The sequence below is a fragment of the Octopus bimaculoides genome, chromosome 2, assembly GCF_046866305.1.
Source record: "Octopus bimaculoides isolate indiv1 chromosome 2, ASM4686630v1, whole genome shotgun sequence".
NCBI classification, from domain to species: domain Eukaryota; kingdom Metazoa; phylum Mollusca; class Cephalopoda; order Octopoda; family Octopodidae; genus Octopus; species Octopus bimaculoides.
This window is the reverse complement of record NC_142929.1, coordinates 144,393,534-144,408,761: the sequence shown is the minus strand read 5'-3', so window position 1 is coordinate 144,408,761 and position 15,228 is coordinate 144,393,534. Positions and strand designations below refer to the sequence as shown.

Sequence of the window (15,228 nt, the reverse complement as noted above, 5' to 3'; positions counted from 1 at the left end):
TGGTTTCGATTCTTGGACCGGGCGACGCGTTGTGTTCTTGAGCAAAACAGTTCATTTCACGTTGCTCCAGTCCACTCAGCTGGCAAAAATGAGTAACTCTGCGATGGACTGGTGTCCCGCTCAGCTGGGGAACACATAGGCCATTGAAACCGGGAAACCAGGCCCATGAGCCTGGGTAGGCTTTAAAAGGGTGCATTTATTATTATTATTTAGTCGACTAATGGCAATGCCAGTGACTATTTATTCAATGAGTTCTGCTATATACGTGGCGAGAAATCTCGTTTAAGAACATGACTGAGTGACACTACACGCCTGTGACAACATTTATGGAACAGAAATGCTTGCAAACAGTATGGACTCCGCTAACAGTGCACAGGAGGCAAATGATGTTAAACCAAGCCAGAATTCTTTTTTTTTTTCTGAAGCTATGAGCTGCAACTGAAGTGGTTACATATTCAAAGTGCCATTTTAACCATTTGTTAGACTCACCTTTGTTCTGTTTATATACGTGTCAAGTTTTTTGTCTATGTCTGTGACGTGATATCGAAATCGCTTTTATGGCATCTCTCGAAAGTTTGTTGGTGACGAATGATTATGGGTGTCAAATTTTTTAAACTATTTCTTTTTTTTTTTTTACTTCCATTTCTTATTTAAATTTTTTCAGTTCTTCTCTGTTGAACTAACTGACATATGGCTCTACTGCACATTTGTCATCCGATCTCTTCAACTGAGTCGCTTTCAGTCAGTTTTAAACCTATAAACTTACTTGTCTTATTCATAATATTCCACATCCTTTCCTTGATTTTTTTTCTTTCTCTTACGTTTGTTATGAGAGTTGGTTACGAATGTATGGAAACATCATTCACCATGTGTATATACAGCATTTCGGAAATATTTTCTTTAGGAACGGCTCTATAGAAATTAGATTAGAGCTAAGTTGATTTAAATCGTACTGTTGATATTAAATCAATTAAGCAGGAATTTAATTTCTATAGATTTGTATCACAAGATAAGAATATCTTTCAGAAATAATAATAATGATTCTCTCTCGCTATATATATATATATATATATATATATATATATATATATATATATATATATATATATATAAGTGTGTGTGTGTGTATGCATTGTGTGTGTGTGTGTATATATATATATATATATATATATATATATGCATTACACACACAAATAATAAATAGGCACAAATACACACACACAGCAACGGGGTGTGCCCTCATTGGTAAAGAAAAGTCATAACAAGACAAACAGAAAAAGCAAAAGCAGAAGAGATGAAAATGTTTGTTGGTTATATTTCTAACAAGTTACAAAAGAACAAAAATTTTAACCCGAAAGGCACTAACACTGACCCATGTCAAAAGGTCAAGCAAATACGCAATCGTATTCGTCCGAAGGTCTGGTCGAAAGAGAAAAACATATGAGACACAAAATAAAAGAGAGAGTGGGTGGGAGACAGAGAAGGAGAGATAAAGAGAGAAAGAGTGATAGAGAGAGCAAAGAAATAATCGTTCCATCACTAAGATCTCACCAGTAATTCGCAACATATTGATATCGTCGTTAGAGGACAGAGTTATTAGAGAAATATTAACTCACCGAGAAATAGTGTGGTAAATATAATAGTTGTGAAATGGGTCCTCTAAATGGCTGTGTATTTTTAAACCAACAGAAATATCAAAGCTAAAACATATGCACTTTTAATAAATCGCACCGTCTCGCATTGTAGTAATACACTGTAGATTCCTGTTTTCACATGCATTCATATAACTATGTATCTGTGTATGTATGTAGTGAAGTATCATGGCTAAGCGGTTGGTGTATTCAACTCACGATTGTAAGGTTGTGTGTTCGATTCACGATCGTATGGTTATGTGTTGTGTCCTTGAGCAAGACACTTTATTTCATGTTCCTCCAGTCCACCTAGCTGGCAAAAATGAGTTGTATATGTAGTTCACATAGCCAAACTTGTTGCTTTCTCTATCATGCTGAATCTCCCTCATGCAAGTATAATAATTTACTGATTAAACTAATTACGCTTTACAGCAATGATAGTTTAGTTAATGGATGTTCCTATCACATACTCTCTCTTTTACTTGTTTCAGTCATTTGACCACGGCCATGCTGGAGCACCGTCTTTAGTCGAGTAAATCGACCCCAGGACTTATTGTATCGGTCTCTTTTGCCGAACAGCTAAGTTACGGGGACGTAAACACACCAGCATCAGTTGTCAAGCGATGTTGGGGGGACGAACAGAGACACACAAATACACACACACATACATATGTATATATATATATATATATGTATATATATATATATATATATATATATATATATATATATATATATATATACGACGGGCTTCTTTCAGTTTCCGTCTACCAAATCCACTCACAAGTCTTTGGTTGACCCGAGGCTATAGCAGAAGACACTTGCGCAAGGTGTCACGCAGTGGGACTGAACCCGGAACCATGTAGTTGGTAAAGAAGCTACTTAACACAGAGCCACTCCTCATTTATTTATTTGCTTAAAAGAGGCAGGTGCATTGACACTTATTAAGAGCTCTGAAACTGATGGAGAAGATGTTCCACATATGTTCAGATTTGTGCGCTCCGTGGGAGGCGAAATTAAGCATTTCCCATTATTTTAGTATCGAAACCAAATCGCTGCCTTTTGCTTTCCGATTGCACAAATCATGACCACTCGTCACTAAGTTGTGAAACACTAACGACGATATCAATATGATGATATGAAGAATTGCACGAATCGATAAATCAATAATGGAGTGTTTGTGTGTATTATTCATACGGCCACATAAACAACATCTGATAGTGTTTCTCCCATCGATATTTTTCATACAAAGAAATTACACTTTTGATTATTTAAGTAAAGGAGGATTATATGTAAATATATGTTTACGGATTAATAAAGTTGAAGGAAAGACTCACTAAAAGGATTAGAGAAATTATTTACATCAAATTGACGCAACATTTGTTTTCTTGTTTTTCTTACTACAAACGTATTTATGAAGTCTGAAGATATTTTGAAAGTAAGTTGATTCTGTCTTCACCAACACACGCACACATATATATACACATATATACATACAAATACGTATATACGTACATACACATATATACATACATATACAAGTACACACACACGCATATATATATATATATATATATATATATATATATATATATATATATATATATATATATATATATACACACACACATATACATATATATACATATATATATATATGTGTATTATATATTACTGCATAAATTCTAAGTGTTTGTGTCGTTATTAATTTCCAATAATGCTCCTATATATTCGTATCCATTGCAGTTTTCACATAAACTAATATTTACGTACTTTTACTCGTTTATTGATAAATGATTTATTTGTCATGGCTTAAGTATTATCTTTTCTCTCTTTTTTCCTCTTCATCCCGACCGTCATCATCATCGTTACCATTTTAATAAATATATTTTTATGTTTTAATAGGTTGTATAGTGAGCTTTAACTGCACAACCAAGTCCATAAATAAACGTCCGTGATCTTGAATTTGTTTGCAGCCATTGTCATAGTTTGCATGCGTCACTTTTACAACGACTTGTGCTGTGTCGTTATTGCTGTTGTTGTTTCTGGAGTTCCTTAAGCGTTCTTTGTATTTGAAGTGCAAAATATGTAACGGTCTTTTTAATGGCTATTACAGTGCGAATGTAGCATGATATGGTTTTATAATATATAATACGCCTGTAAAAGTATTATGAAATCATAACAGGGATAACAATTGGTGGTTTACAGAAAATATAGGTTGAAAAATTACTTGGTGATTTAAGGTGGTAAGCTGGTAGAATATTTACCGCATCAAGGAAGATGCATAGCGGCATTTATTCATGTTGTTTTTTTACATTTTCAGTTCAAGTACTAGAGTTAGACTTTAACTTTCATCCCTTCAGGGTCGATAAAATAAGTACCAGTCAAGTACCGGATGGATGTACCAATTCCCGGCCTTAAATTTGTCGGTCTAGTGCCAACATTTGAAAGAATATTATGTTGTGATCGAAGTGTGGTGTGCTCGTTGAGTTGTTGGCCTGTCAGATAAAATGCTCTTTATGTTCTGTGTTCAAATTTAACCGAGGTCGAATTTTCCTATCATTCTTTCGGGATCGATATGTACTAGTTGACCACTGGGCTTAATGTAACAAACATTTCCTCTCCTCTTAAATCTGCTGGGTTTCTGCTAAAATATGAAGTCTACCATAACTATCGCCTTAATGATGTCTAGCGTTCATCAGATTATGTTTTGTGTGGTTCATGTCAATTTCGTTATTGTTTTAGCTCGTGGTCATGCTTGTCTTCACAGACTTCTGAGCAGGACCATCCTGCCTTTATCTCAGGACCTTCTCCAATCATCAGGACTTGCTTCCTTTCAAACATGCATCCCTTTCTAAATCCCTTTTGATCCTCTCATAAGATAGTTTTGCTCACAAGATGATAAATTGAGCTATTATAGAGTACAGGATTTGTATGTCGTTGACAAACAAGTTATTGTTGTGAAGTTTTAGTATCATTATTTTAACGTAATCAATATTGTTTCCCCTTCTAAAAAATCATTGAGATTAATCGATTTGAGCGATAGTACTGCTATTTTACAAGTTAGCCTTTATGTTCTACTTACCAGTTTAGCCAGCACAAGCTATCCGTTCGTCATTGATGTATTCAAAAGAATCCAAAAAGTTAAACGGTCATCTATTGGCATCTGGTCGATTGCAAAGATATAACAGTTTTGATTTCTTCGTCAGAGAATGGGGTCCAGGTAGAGGCTCCTCCATTAATGTTATTAGGGAAATCATGTTATATATTTCTTTGTCTGTCTGTCTGTCTATCTGTCTGCTTCTCTCTCTGTCCCTCTCTCCCTCTCCATATATATATATATATATATATATATATATATATATATATATATATATATATATATATATATATATATATATATATATATATATATACATACATATATATATTCGGGTTCCACTGTGAGGATTATATAACTTATTTCATGTTGCGGTACATTATGGGAGTATTTGAAAATTTATGAATGGATAGAAACAGTGTGTAATTCCCGCATTATATAGTGAAACCTATCCATCTATGAACTTACGTACCTTCAACATAACTCTGTCACGCATTGGTTTACCAGGTTTGGGAGAGTGAAATAGTAATTTGCAAGGTACATGTACCTTGTGTATCTCAGATTAGACTGATACATAGAAGAATGATGTCATCATAAGCTGATCTTCCCTCCTATACAAAATCAGAAAATATAGTGAGAAAACGAAAACAGAAACTATAAAACAAAAGGCAACACAACTGCATTGGCGTGATCAAAGACGCTTTGATATGTATAGGTGTCCGCTTGCATATTGATAAAAGTTAGGATGACTAGATTACGAAGATAGCTTATTTCATTCCGGAATTGCAAGAGGTATAGTTATCTCTGTAATGCCACATTGACGTTGTAACTGTTACAATTGTGGCAGCGGATTATGGACTCTTGATCATCGAGCCCTGTTCTTGTAAATTTTACAAGATTCGAACGTTCGTTTAGTTACTTTTTGTACTAGAATGTCGCCTATATTCCCCGGCATCTACAGACTGACAGTGTGCGTTGGGAGAGGTTATGGTCGATGATGCTCAATCATGTCCCGAAGATACGAACTGAAGTGGTTGCTGTTAGACTCGTTTCTCTATAACCCGTCGATTCAAACGCCTTTCTTCTCCGACCAAATTCTCATTAAAGTGTTCAACTACAACTTGATGTGGCTGAGTGGGGATAGTAATGTCTTCAACTACAACTTAATGTGATGGGGGTGGTGGAGTATTGATGTTTTCAGTTGCAATTTGAAGTGGAAAAGGAGAGAGATGTCCTGCAGCAACTTTTATGGAATGTCAGTTATAGTGTCAAATACAATCAGAATATGAAATATGTCGATGATGACAACAGCATGGAAATGGAGATGGGTCTGAGAAATATTAGGAGAAGGAGAATGAAGAAGTCAAAAATAGAATTAATTATTCGTTGCAACCAAAATTAAATTAACGGAACTGTTTTAGTCGAGGGTAGTAAGAAGATATATATATTTCTTAGCTGTTAAATAAAATCACTTACACTTGCCATGAGTATCTTAGATCTTATGATTGATCTGGTTGTGTAGCCCTAGGTTAACTGTGATCAAGTAGACCTATGTTCATATGTACTCAAGGCAAGGTGATTGTCTACTTCTGACAGGTGAGATCTAATATATTCTTACTAATAGCAACTCCTGGAAAAATGCTAGGATATGCTTTCTCAGAAATGAGGTTGCAATTTCTAATATTGTGTTTTCTTGAGGTTACTTTTCACTGAAGCAGATAAATATTTCGCATTTTACTAATATTTAGTCATGGATTATTGATGATAATTGTTTCTCTTATTTATTAAACAGAATTTTTAACTTCCATAAACTTCCTATGAATAAGTTATGCATTTAGAACGAAAGTAAATTTACGAGGTAGCACTGTCTATTTACATATAAACCCTCTCAAATCATAACCTTTATTATTCCTCGTGTGATTTCTGATGACGGAAAATAACGCTGAAGCCTCGGACGGCTTTAATTACAGGTTTCTTTAACATATGCTAAGACTCAACAAATTGATGAATATTATAATTGATTGCGTTAGTGAAGTTCCAATCCTTCGCAATGATAATGCTTTCTCTTTGGTAGTAATATGTCTATATATATTTCGACTGCACCAACTCAACTCACATCTATAAGTACATATCACGTGCACGCTCTTTCGGACGTCACCTCCACTATGACATAATCGCTAGAAACAAAGTAAATTTTAATGCATAAACATTTCTGTTGTATTGTATTTGATATACCTGTATTTGTTGATGTTAAAAACATACCACTAGTCACACTCAGTTATTTCCATTAGTTCATTTTAGATTAGATTATACAAATTACTTAGGTCATAAAGGTATCCTGCTCTTTTTGTAAAAGTATTAATCTTTTTGCATATGTATATCTATGTAAGGTCGAGCAGTTGTCGTGCTGTTGACGACTATCGAGACAGAACTACGGATCTACGACTGTCCTCTTGCTTCCAAGCAATAAATACGTCCTTTTCTTTGATAGCAAATTAAATTTGGAAAATTCTTGGTTCTTGAAATTGTCTCCCCAATTCATATCATATGGAGCTGATCTTGACTACCACTTGGTAATGATGATACAATGGCTAGAGATGAAGATAAATTTTCATAAATCAAGAATTTATGTTATATATATATATATATATATATATATATATATATATATATGCGCGCGCGCGTGTGCATGTTTACGTACACACACACATGCACATATGTGTATATCTATATAACCATGTCAGTTTTGTAAAGTCTATGTATTAACGCTCATTCGGTATCGTTTGTCGATGCAACAAATGAATTTATGCACGTGGGCTTGGATATCCTTTGAAATGATTTACGAGCGATGATATATAGAAAGGCTGACACAGTTAGGCAATCAAGAACTTAATATAATGAAGCTGAACACATATATAAACTTCAAAAGAATATCGCTTTGTCACGTTTCTATAAATTTGGTCAGGTATCCCCCAATATTATATGATAAACATATCAATAGTCAGATTTATTATTTATTACCAATGTTATATGTCTTCAAAAATTTAGATTTTATATAGATATATTATTCTAGCCCTGGTTCTGTAATATATTAGTTGCTATAACAGCATTTGTTGGGTAGATATGGCCATAACACACGCATTTATCTAATGCTGTTTTTCTTAAATCCTTTTTCCTGTATCTCCTCTCTTTGCTAATGCATTCCTGCCTGGATTTTCCTGCTACGTATGATAAGAACAGTGTTGTATACAAGTTTATTACAAAACATTAACAACTTTGCATTAATTTAACACTGACATTCTAAAACAAGTCATGATAAACCGCCTTGTACGCAGTGGACAGCTTCAGTATAAGCGATGTCTTACAAATTCATTCTATATAAGTTCTGACAGATTCAAACATGGGTGTGCTAATCGCTGTTCTATTTCGTCTTTGGAGAAGTATTACTTTCAGACTAATCTGTGTCCAAAATACATACGATTCATTGGGATAGGGAAACTTTGTGACGCTGTTGTTTCGACCTTGTTGGTGTATCTCCTCAACCACAGCTACGACTGAATCTAACAAGAGTTTTAAGATCATCGAACTCACTGAGACAAATAAATGTAACACGCATTGCAAAATAACCATTACTAAAAAACAATAATTTTGTAATTTTTGTTGCAGAAAATTTCTCACTTGGGAACATTGGTGAGAAAATTTCCTGAGTTTGACAATCTTTCACCTATTGAATGTTCTTAATATTTTTTTTTTATCCCAACAATGCTGTTACTAGTCTTTCTACAAAGTACTTAATATGAAGGAATTTAAACAGAAAGTAATTGGTTATAGATGTTATACCTTACTTTGAAACTCAGCGCTCATCTAACCTTATATAACTATGCAAAATGTACTTTTATATGCATTCAGGTAAATAACAAAGTAACCTCTAATAAATCACAAACCGTATGATAGTAACACATCAAACAATATTAAAAGAAAAATTGTAAAATTTCATATTTTTTTTACTCCTTCACACTAATCTCTCATTTTAATATTATAAAATAAAAGTTTAACTTATGCAAATTAATTCTAAATTATTCAGATATATCCACCAACTGTATTTGAATTTATACAATTTAAATTCCCTAATTAATTATATACAATCTTTTCGTATTAATTTAAATTGAAAATTAAAATTTAAAAGATAAAAGTAATTAGAATATATTCAAAGATTGTTTGCAATGACCGAATTTTGTCATGAAATAAATCGCACTATTTAGTACTCGAAAAAGTGAGGTCACATCATATATATAGAGAGAGAGTGAGGGTAACGCTAAAACTAGGAATGGCAAAGTTTGGTTCAAAGATTTAAACCTCGATTAGCGATTTGACTAATACCTGAGTAGATACAATAAATATAATAAAATGTATTATATTAATCAAACATACCAAATAAGCTGTGAGTTTCATAGAGGGATGAATGCGGCGACAAAGGTTTCATCTAAAAATCTTTGCTTTTCCAACTGAATTTCCATCCATGTGAATTCACTTTCTGTACTTTTTCCACTGTTAGCCTGCGTAAACACAGAAAGAATCGGATGACTATTTCAAACAAAATAAAATATATACTATGAAATACTATATGATTTTCTTTAGGTACAGCGATCTTGACAACCATTTGTTAGAATTCAGTATACTCATGCATCACGGTAAACACCAGGGGACTACTGACCGCGATATTAAATATTAAAGGAGCGTGAGTTACGTAATCACTTCTATTAGCTTTCAGTTTTTTTGCTATAAGAATTGCACTGGGAGTCGAATATTCACGTAACATCTTATAGCTTCGTGAAGAATATGTTTATAATATAAGATATAAAAATTCATTACAAAGATCTTTGAAGAAATTTAAGCAATACATTTTTTGGAGCATATCTCTATGAGAAAGACAGAAAGAAGAAATGTCATCATCTCGTTATTAAAATTGCAAACGGTCTCTAGGTGCGCATGTACATTTTCTTATTTACGACCAAACTCGCATCCACACCTTTACACACACACACCCACACACACACACACACACACACACACACACACACACACACACACACACATTTCTGTATCCATAATGCGATGTGTAGCAGTATTTTCTTCCTTTGTCGTAGAGCAAATAAATCTCACCAACAATGACAACATCCTCTGAAAATGTCAATTATTCCGAATATAAATTATTGAACGGAGTCTATAGTTATGGTCATAAAAGAGAAATATGATGTCGCATTTTATCCTCAATACACCATTGTGTTTTAACAATTGCGAAAAATACACATACATTTATGCCTAGAAATTGTTTAATAATAATTCTGTTGTCTTTTGTAAGTGATGAAAATACAGGAAATGGGAACTAAACTTGTTAACGAAGAATTCGGATCCCTTTGAAACGTTAATATATGTTTGCAATTAACGTCTATGGATACTATAATGGTGCCCTTTGGAATGTATTGTTGTCGACAGAGAAACCTCTCGTGGAAACTTCTTCATTATGAACAAAAGAAAAAATGAAAATGTCTACAGAAATTCTAAGACACTAGTAATTTTATGTGTTGGCATGATTAATGGTGCACTATTGTATGATTTCTTTTGCTTTCTCGATACCGGTTTTACTCAAGGGACTACGACCATGCTGGCTGCGCTGATATGATAGGTTTTAACCAAACATTTTGACTAAAGTATTTATTTTATTCAGTTCTTTCTATTGATCTATATTTATGAAAGGCTTGAGTTAACTTCTTTATAAAACATCGGTTTCTACACAGGTAAACATAGTCATATATACTCATACGCAGATATGGGTAATACACACACACACACGTCTGTGTATGTGTGTGTGTGTGTTTATGGCGTATGTGTTTTTATGTGTACACACACACACATACATACATCCAAACAATCACATATACAGACACACGTATATGAGGAGTTTTTGCACAGTTTTTGTCTATTATTTATCAGTAACAAATGATTATTCCACCCGAAGCTACTTTAGAAATTACTTTCCTATTTTAACGCACAACGAGATCGAACATGCTGCCAGGCATTTGCAAACTAAAATTCTTAACTGCAGAACTCGGTTCATATCCAAAATTTCTTAATTTTATCAACGGTGAGTTACACTCACAATGGTATTGTATTTTTTGGAATATGTAATACACATATTGACATGTACACTCACACACACACTCACACTCATACATTCACACACACTCAGGCTCACACTTTCACGCCCGCAGTTATCATTTCTGTGTCCAAAAATGTCCTGTTTTTCATCCTGTAATGAAGCATTCCGCTTTCATTGAAGATAATTAAAATCTTTTTTAACGGTTTTAATCATGTTTAGATGTACGCCACCTCTGAGACATAGGATTCCGATCAAAGATATTTCATAATGAACATTCCCTCTGTTATAGAGATGTGGTGTATCCAGGTCAACATAACACAGTTTCTTCTTTCATGTTTTAAACAAACAGGGTGTAAGTTGAAGGGATTTCTCACTGCTTTTTCTAAGTCAGGGAATGACCTTCTTTAGGCTTCATGTATTAGTGCTAACTGTTCGTTGTTATACAAACTTGATATCAAGTGCATTTAGAGAATTAAGATATTAAATTGCTAGACGTAATAAGGGCGTTTCGTTATTTGCACTCAATTTTGATACTCGTTTCAAATGTTGACACACATCATGTTTTGAGAAGGGGGCTTGTCGATTACATCAACCTCGGGAATGGTAAAAGGCAAAGTATATCTCGGCAGAATTTTAGTTCAGAACGTAAAGACGGACGAAATGCCACTAAGCATTTTCACCGGCGTGCTAACGATCCTGACTGCTCACCGCCTTCACACGAATTCAGTAGCAGAATCGTTACCGTGCAGAGTAAAATGCTTTGAGGCATTTTTTTCGATTTTATATTCTGAGTTCAGATGCTGCCGATCAGGGTCGATCAAAAGTGTACCAGCTGAAAATTGGGGTCGGTGTAATTGGTTTGTTCCCTCTATTGAAACAGCTGGTCTTGTGCCAAACATTTGAAACCAATATTGAATTTGTTTGCTATTTCTAATACTTGAAGTGACCACATAGAGGCATTTTTTATTAACTTCATGCGATATTTCGTTGTTTATACAGCATTGATAGCTCATACATCAGAAATTAAAACACTAGGTTACGCGATGTAATGAATGCGTTTCTTTATTTTTGCGCTTATAAAAAAATGTTTATGTTAAAATTTGTCTGCTATTTCTAACATCTGAAATAACCATGTAAGTTTCTCTTTATGGCTCTATATTTTCTTTGATATACAATGATTCCGAAGGTATCTATGAAATTACATTAAGTTACAAGACATAATGAAGGTATTTCTCTATTTCCGCACAATTGAAAACTTTATAATAATTTTGTCTAAGTTTACTTCATCCGATAATAGTTATCTGACAGCTTGGGGATGTTACATCAGAGAGATTAGAATGCGTTTCATGACTATACGCAGTCAACGGTCGCAAGACAAGACTGAATTATTGACAATGTATTTAATTTCATCCAGTTTCAAATACAGATTGATATCTATTGAAAACTGGAAGTGAATCAGTTGTTGACAAGTAGAATATCAAATAATCACTATTGGACGAAAGAGCAGGAGGAGGAGGAGCAATAGAAGAAAAAATAATAATGAGAATAATGAGAATAGTAATATAAAGAAGGAGAAGAGAATGAAGATGTGAAGATGATTATGGCATGGTAGATGAGGATGATGTGGTGGAGGTCGCAAATGTACCTAATGTGGTTGATTTTGATGATGATAGGGACGAAAAGACAGAACTACGCGAGAGTAATATACGAGAAAGGGAAGCTGGATGGAATAAAGTGCTGCTGCTGATGATGACGATGGTGGTGATGGTGGTTGTGGTGGTGGTCATGGTGTCGATAATGATGATGATGCCGACGACGAAGAGGACATTGATAATAATTATGATGGTGATAATGGTGATGGTGGTGGTGTTCGTAATGACGACGATGACGATGATGACAAAGATAATGTTGATAGCAATTATTATAATGACGATTGTGTTGACGGCGGTGGTGTTGATGATGACGATGATGATGACCATGGCGCAGGAAAAACAAAACCATGCAGGGAGTAGCTGACGATGGCTAGGTTTATTTTTGACACCAAAGTAGCAGAAAGTTTCAGAAGGATGAATGGGAATGAAATTCATGTATCTTTAGTTTCAGCCGATAAAGTAAAGGACTGCCCCCAAATACCAGCGAGCTAAAGATTAATGGTTCTGCTACTACAGAAGAACCTATGTCAATATGGTGTTGATAAAAGTTTCAAGCACTAGCTTAGGAACCCAAGTATTTTTTTTTTGAGGGCCTAGAATAGAGAATAGAGTCATTGCTTATATCGACATGCTTGGTATTGAACTCGAAAAGATGATGATTAAAACGCAACTGAGCGGGGTTAAAAAATTACAGAGTCACAATTAATTACTGTAAACCATTTTCTACGACCTTTTAATGATTTCGTTAGCTTACTGCACTTAGCAATCCACAGCCCATACATGACTTCGTTACATTTTCTCCTGAGCAAATATATTTCACTGGAAACTAAATTATTACGGAAGACTTAAGTATTGGACATCTCCATATAATAATAACCGATAAAAAATGATAGTTGTTCGTTGGCTGGCTGGCTGATGTCTCCAGTTACGCTTCACATCGTATAGAGAAAGGGAGAGAGAATCTAAAAAAACATAGAGTGAGAGAGAGTGTGTGTGTGAGAGAGAGAGGGAGAGAGACAAAGACAGAGAGAGTGAGAGAGAGAGTGTGTGAGAGAGAGACTTTAAGAGAGATACAGAGAGATACAGAGAGATACAGAAAGAGAGAGAAAGTCTAAGAGAGTTACAGTGATAGTCTACATAAATGCAAAATGAATGACCTATAACATGAAAAATATTCAATTTTTAAATTTATTTTTACTGAGAAAAGTTTTCGATGAGACTATGTTCATAAAATTTAGAAAAACAGTTGCATAAATTTATTACAAATATACAAATGACATAATTCAATTTATTTAATTTTGTTTTAAGGTAATGAATATATTTTCTATTGAAAATTAGTATTATTTATTTTGTCACTTTGTATAAGTACCAAAAAATTTAGTAAAAGTAAAATTATTATTATTGTATGTTTGCTATATTTCATGTTATTTCTCATGGTAGCAAAAGTAAAGTTTCTAGTTTACATGTGATACGATAGGTAACTCTTTAGTAGCAAAATAATCCGCGACACAACATTTTCGTAGGAATTCCTGTATCATAGAGACTATGTATCCTATTCTATTTATTATATTCGTTTTTCATCTTTCAGTCACAGAACTGCAGACATACAAAGTAGCCTCCTTGAAGGGTTTCGTGAAAACAAATCGACCCCAGAACTTATTTCTTAGTCTATCAGTTTATTTTGTCGAAGCGATAATTTAAGAATACGTACATAGATCAATAATGACTATCGAGCCGGCGTGAGGGACAAACACAGGCACACAGAAACATACATATACAAGATATATTGCGCACACACAAACACACACTTATATATACATATATATATATACATATATATATATATATATATATATATATATATATATATATATATATATATATATATATATATATATATATGTGTGTGTGTGTGTGTGTGTGTGTGTGTGTGTGTGTGTGTGCGTGCGTGTGTGTGTGTGTACTTTTATTCTTTTATTTATTTCAGTCATTTAACTGCGGCGAAGGCATTGGTTAGCCCGGGGCTATAGCAGAAGAATTGAAGACACTTGCTTAAAGTGCCACCCAGTGGGATTGAACCCGATGCCATGAAGATTCAAAGCGAAGTTTTCATGTTCATATACCAAAACATATGACATAAACCTTTACATTCTAAGAACCACAAATATTAAGTGCTGATTCATATATAACTATTGTTTCGTGATACACTCCAGTATGCGACCTTGCCTTAATTCTATTATATAAAAATGAAGGATGCAATTCTGCGCTATATTTCCATTAGGTTATAGCATTTAATATTGAAGTGGTATTTTGCGATCTGTTTATAATGGATATGATTTGTTGTTATGAAAGTTTTAAATCACTTGTGGACAATTTGTAAAGTTATACAAAGCTTTACAATTAATATTTAGATTACTCTTTTCTCGCGTCGAGCGCTTTCTAAAAATGTCATTATATGTAAGAAGAGCCTGCTGTTATTTTAAGGAATCTTTAGGAAGAAAGCTATTAGAAAACACAACAGAAGTCAAATAGCTTTGTTGAATTGATGCTGAGAAAAAATTAAACTGCTGTATATTTTGCGTAAAGGGATGTCCATTTTAAAGTGGTCTGTATATTATAGTAGAATTTAGATTAAATAATTTCTACTGTCTATTGCTCTTGGATAAAAAAAAAGAAGTTAACACT

General features: G+C 33.9%; 1 protein-coding gene across 15 annotated transcripts in view; it reads right to left on the bottom strand.

Moving 5' to 3' along the window:
- The window catches only part of LOC128247032 (glutamate receptor ionotropic, NMDA 2B-like), a 1,133,867-nt gene that overhangs the window by 472,094 nt on the left and 646,545 nt on the right, over positions 1 to 15,228 (bottom strand). For 14 of the 15 annotated variants that reach the window (XM_089347814.1, XM_089347813.1, XM_089347818.1 and 11 more), the window contains one exon: positions 9,163 to 9,287. The exons of the other annotated variant lie outside the window; for it this stretch is intronic. The gene's annotated coding sequence lies outside the window, so the exon portion shown is untranslated. The remainder of the gene's footprint in view (positions 1 to 9,162; positions 9,288 to 15,228) is intronic. 15 annotated transcript variants of the gene reach the window in all.